This window comes from Sus scrofa, chromosome 13 (genome assembly GCF_054392235.1).
Source record: "Sus scrofa isolate SSC_HxYL_T2T_F1_AM1 chromosome 13, Sscrofa_HxYL_maternal_Yorkshire_Landrace_v2.0, whole genome shotgun sequence".
Taxonomy (NCBI): Eukaryota; Metazoa; Chordata; class Mammalia; order Artiodactyla; family Suidae; genus Sus; species Sus scrofa.
In genome coordinates this window covers 124862431-124868430 of record NC_139395.1, presented here as the reverse complement: position 1 = coordinate 124868430, position 6000 = coordinate 124862431, and positions in this window count along the sequence as shown.

Below are 6000 nucleotides of genomic sequence, written 5' to 3'. Positions count from 1 at the left end.
GAACATGAATAATAGCAATACAATGGGGACCCAATGTTCACTTTTCATTTGGAAAAATAAAGAGAAAATTTTATCCTTGTTATGTTTTATTTACTGAAGCCAAAAAAAAAAAAAAAAAAAAAAAAGCTATTCATCACAAATACAGCCTCACTAGCTAAAGTGAGATGCAGGTGAGCACTGAGAGTCCCTTAGCCTTGGGAGTTGCTCCCATCACATAGGCCAGATAAATAAATTATTGAACCATGCCTGAGTTTGTATAGTTGCCATGATTGAGAGCCTCAACACAGAAGTGCATGACTATGATTTAATTTTTATCTTGGCTATTTCTTTTATTTTGAGGTGGCCAAAGCTTTCAAGGGCGTCCAAAGGCCCTTTGTTCTTATGCTGATAGGCACATCCTGGACCATTCAGTCTCCTACAGGAAACCTGCCTCTGATGGGGATAACTTGTATGATGACTCTGTTACCTAGAAGATGTGTAGCACCTTCTTTCACTTGTAAATATTCCAAGTGGGTGCTCAACCTGTGTCTAACTAGACCGACGGAAGCCAAAGGACCACCAAATTATCCCCCTCCCCAATGCACCAAAACTGTCAGATTTCAAGCAAAACCAATCAATTTATTTATTTATTTATTTATTTTTTGCCTTGCTTGATCTCTCTGGAGATTTATAGTTAGAAATGGAAATTTCAGGGAATAAAAGATAGATAACATTAATTGGACATCCATCATAGCCAAATTTCTGATTTTATTGTTGAAGGTAAGATTTGTAGTAAAGAACACATTAAGTCCATCAGTGAAAGTGGCCTGAAAATTGTAAAGGGCCATGTAAATATAAAGCATGTACCTGGGGCCAGAAATAGATTCAAGACTACTGCTCTGGGCCTGGCAATTCCAGACAGCATGCACCAGACTCAAGTACCCTGAATTTTCTCTGATAAATTTATCTCTGCTTCTTGGTAGCTAAGAATTAGGGCCAGGAAATAGTTTGACTCTCAGATGATATGGGGTGTATGTGCACGTTCTCCATTGACTCTGCTACTGTTTCACTCACTGCTTCAGGGCCTTTGTGCATCAGAACATGCCAAGGACACATGATAGATATTGACCAGGTAATCCTATGGAAGAGCCACATATTACCACCAAAAGGTCCACTCTTCTCCAAACCACTTCAGACATTTCCAAGTCTAAATAACAGGTAGCGAGAAAGGAACAGACCTGTCAGTGCTTAGAGCTGACTAAGTTAAGCCCCCTTCTCCCCCTGAGGTTGAGGGAGTGTGCCCAGCTAAGCAGCCTATTTATTACCTGTCCTATGCTTCCCTCGTTCTCCCACACTATCAGGCTACAAATAACACTAGCCACAGCCCAGGTTTATAGGCTTCATTAACCTTTCCTGACCTCCTCCATTCCATTTCGAAAACCCTAATGGTTTGCTTGAGTCTCGACTTTGTTTGTTTGTTTGCTTAAAAAACTGAAAGTCCCTCAGACCATACCTACAAGTCATAGTGGTGATGAAGAAATGGAGTAAACTTGACAAGTATTGGAGTGGAGGTCAAGCTACTGAAAGGTCAAGGTATTAGAAGAGCCACCTATCTGGACAATGAGATGACCTTAATTAACAGTAAAAATTAGATGAAAAATCTCAGTGGTTTGGGTGGGAGTGACCAAAGCCCTGGTAGATGACAGGTAGAGAGTGATGAAATGTAAAATTAGGGTATATCACCAAGGCTGGTTTTAGAATACTTCCATCACCTCAAATAAAACCTGTATCTTTTTAGCTATTGCCTCTCAAACATCCACCACCACTTCACTCCTAGGCACCAATAGTCTACTTTCTATATCAAAAGACATACCTTTTCTGGATATTTCACACAAATGGAATCATAAAATAATGGGCTTTTTATGATTAACTCCTTTTAGCATAATTTTTTAAATTTTTTTAAAAATTACTCAATGAGTTTTATTATATTTATAGTTGTACAACCATCATTACAACCCAATTTTATAGCATTTCCATCCCATACCCCCAGCGCATTCTCCCACCCACAACATATCTCATTTGGAAAACATAAGTTTTTCAAAGTCTGTAAATCAGTATCTGTTCTGCAAAGAAGTTCATTGTGTCCTTTTTTTAGATTCCATGTGTAAGTGATACCATATGACATTGATGTCTGACTGACTTCACCTAGCATGATAATTTCTAGGCCCATCCATGTTGCTTCAAATGCCATAATTTCTTTCCTTTTAATGGCTTAGCAATATTCCATTGTGTATATGCACCACATCGTCTTTATGCACCCCTCTGTCAATGGACATTTAGGTTGTTTCCATGTTTTGGCTATTGCAAATACTGCTGCAATGAACATTGAAGTACATGTGTATTTTCGAGTCATGGTTTTCTCTGGATAGATGCCCAGGAGTGGGGTTGCTGGATCAAATGGTAGCTCTATTTTTAGTTTTCTGTGGAATCTCCGTACTGTTTTCCACAGTGGCTGCACCAATTTATATTCCCACCAACAGTGTAATAGGTTTCCATTTTCTCCATACCCTCTCCAGCACTTGTTTGTAAACTTTTTGATGATGGCCATTCTGGCTGGTGTAAGTTGGGAGGTACCTCATAGTGGTTTTGATTTGCATTTCTCTAGTAATTAGTGATGTTGAACATTTTTTTATGTGTGTTTTTTTTTTTTTGGCCATCCATATGTCTTCTTTGGAGAATTGTCTGTTTAGATCTTCTGCCCATTTTTTGATGCCGTTGTTTGTTGTTTTGGGTACTGAGCTGCAGAAGGTGTTTATAAATTTTGGAGATTAATCCCTTGTCAGTGGCTTCATTTGCAAAGATTTTCTCCCATTCTGTGGATTGTCTTTTCGTTTTGTTTACGGTTTCCTTTGCTGTGTGGAAACTTTTAAGTTAATTAAATCCTATTTGTTTATTTTTGCTTTTATTGTTATTACCCTTTTAGCATAATGCTTTGAGGTTCATTATGTTGTAGCATGTATCAGTACCAGATTTATTCTTGTGACTAAATAGTATTCCATTGGGTGGATATATCAAATTTTGTTCATACACTGATCAGTTGATAGACATTTGCGTCATTTATATCTTTTAGCTATTATGAATAAGGCTGCTATGAACATTTGTCTGTAAGTTTTTGTGTGGGTATATGATTTCATTTCTCTTAGGTCCATACCTAGAAGTGAAAATGCTGGGCCATATGGTAACTCTACCTTTCACTTTGGGGGAAGTGCCAGAAGTGGTAGCACCATTTTATATTCCCATCAGCATGTATGAGGGTTCCACATCCTCACCAACACTTGATACCATCTGATGTTTTTATTATAGCCATCCTAGTCAGTGTGAAATAGTACCTCATTGGGGTTTTCATTTGCACTGACCTGATAACTAAAGATGTTAAGAATATTTTCACTTTTTTTTTTTTTTTTGGCTATTTGCCTATCTTTTTCAGACAAATGTCTGCTAAGATCCATTTTTTATTGTTTTTTTTTTTTTTTCTGTTGAGTTATAAGAACTCTTTACAATTCTATACAGAAGTTTCTTGTCAGATATATGATTTGCAAATATTTTCTCCTATTTTGTGGTTTGTCTTTTCACCTTCTTGATAGTGTCCTTTGTAGCACAGAACTTTTACTTTTCATGAAGTCCCATTTATCTTTTTGTTTTTGTTGCTTGTGCTTTTGGTGACATATCTGAGAATCTATTGCTAAATCCCAAATCACAAATATTTACCCTGATATTTTTTCTAAGAGTTTTATAGTTTGGGCTTTTGCATTTAGGTCTTTGATCAATTTAGAGTTATTTTTTGTAAACAATGTGAAGTAAGAGTCCAACTTCATTTTTTTGCATGTGACTACCTTGCTTTTTCAGCACTATTTGCTGAAAAGACTATAATTTCCCATTGAATGGTTTTCACGTCCATGTTGAAAACCATTAGTTACCATAGATACATGGGTTTATTTCTGGACTTTAACTTTATTTTATTAATCTATACGTATATCCTTATGCCAATACCACAATCTCGATTACTGCCATATTATAGTAAGTTTGTAAGTTTTGAAATTGCAGAGTATGAGTCCTCCAATTTGTTCTGCTTTTCCAAGCTTATGTTGGTTATTCAGGGTACCTTACATTTCCATATAGATGTTAGAATGAGCTTGTTAATTTCTTGCAAAGAATCAGCTGGTATTCTGATATAGATTGCATTGAATCTAGAGATAAATTTGGAGAGTATAGCCATCCTTTTTTTTTTTTTTTTTTTTTTTTTTTGCTTTTCAGGGCCAAATCTGTGGCATATGGAAGTTCCCAAGCTAGTGGTCTAATCGGAGCTACAGCTGCCAGCCACAGCCACAGCAACTCCAAAACCAAACTGAATCTGTGAACTACATCACAGTTCATGGCAAGGCCAAGTCCCTGACCCACTGACCAAGGCCAGGGATCAAACCTGCATCTTCATGGATACTAGTCAGATTTGTTTCCCCTGTGCCACAATGGGAACTCAAGTATCACCATCTTGGAGTTCCTGTCATGGTGCAGCAGAAATGAATCTGGCTAGAAACCATGAAGTTGAGGGTTTGATCCCTGGCCTCACTCAGTGGCTTAAGGATCTGCCGTTGCCGTGAGCTGTGGTGTAGGTTGCACACACGGATCGGATCTGGCATTGCCCTAGCTCTGGAATAGGCTGGCAGCTATAGCTCCAATTAGATCCCTAGCCTGGGAACCTCCATATGCCGAGGGTGTGGCCCTGAAAAGACAGAAACAAACAAAAAAAAGTATCACCGTCTTAGTTTAATATCTTCTGATCCATGAACAAATGATTTCTAAGTCTCATTTATTTAGATGCTCTTTACTTTCAGCAGTGTTTTAAAGTTTTCAGAGCTTTGGTTTTGTATTTCTTTTTTTTAAAAAAGCTTAACAGTGACTTAAATAGTATAAATATATCTCATGCATACTCATTCTCAAGTATGGGGCATACTTACACCAAAAAATTATACCTTGTTTTTCTGAAATACAAATTTAACTGATCATTCTGTATTTTATCTGGCAATCCTACCTTAAAAGTTACCAAAATGTAGAATGAAACATATGAGCCTAGAGCTCTGAAGGGCATCTGAGTATCTAGAGACTGGAAGCAAACCAAAGATAATTAGATCTATATAAAAGCAAATATTTAGCTCATAGAAGGTTATAACCGTTAATTCACGTAACACCCTTTATCCCTAGAAGTTGTTCTACTTTCAACTTTACTCTTCAATATCAAGTTGCTTTGAAGGTACTTTGAAAATAAGTGTCATTAATGTGAGCTTTAAAAAGAAATATTTTAGTATCAAGGTTCAAGATAGTAAACTCTGTGCTATGCCTGTTATTCTCAGCAAAGCCATTTCTGTTTCCATGGGCAGAAACTTTCAATATCCTTGAAGCCTCTGTTGATGCGGCTGTGATGTGATGGTATGGTTACATCCCTGAGCTCTTGCTGGAATTGTTTCATGTTTGAGAAATTGTTTTTTTCAGCCTGACAGCTAATAAGAAATTACACTTTATGTCAAAATTCTGATCTGAGAATTACCAAAATTAACATGACAGTGGAAGAGAACACAGCCAGAAAACATGGAATAGTGATGGGCAGAAAAAGAAAATATTCGAAGGGCACTTATAGGGGAGAGAATGCATTTTCGAAGTCACAAGTGGCTTAAGAGCAAGAACTTTTACAGAGTAGACTAGGGAAAGAAATCTACTCTAGAATCAAATTATAAAAACAGGACCTAAGGTAAACTTTTGAAATATCTGAAGATACAAAGTCACAAAGTCTATGATTAATAACTGACCTGAATCAATGATACAATATCTCAGGCAGATCAGCCTGGACCAAGAATATCATGAGACTCACAGAATGAATCAGCAAAACTAGGTGATGTTCTTTAACAGAGAATAAACTGGTCCCTCAACAGAGACTTATTTCTAAGTCACACTTAGTTATTTCTAAGA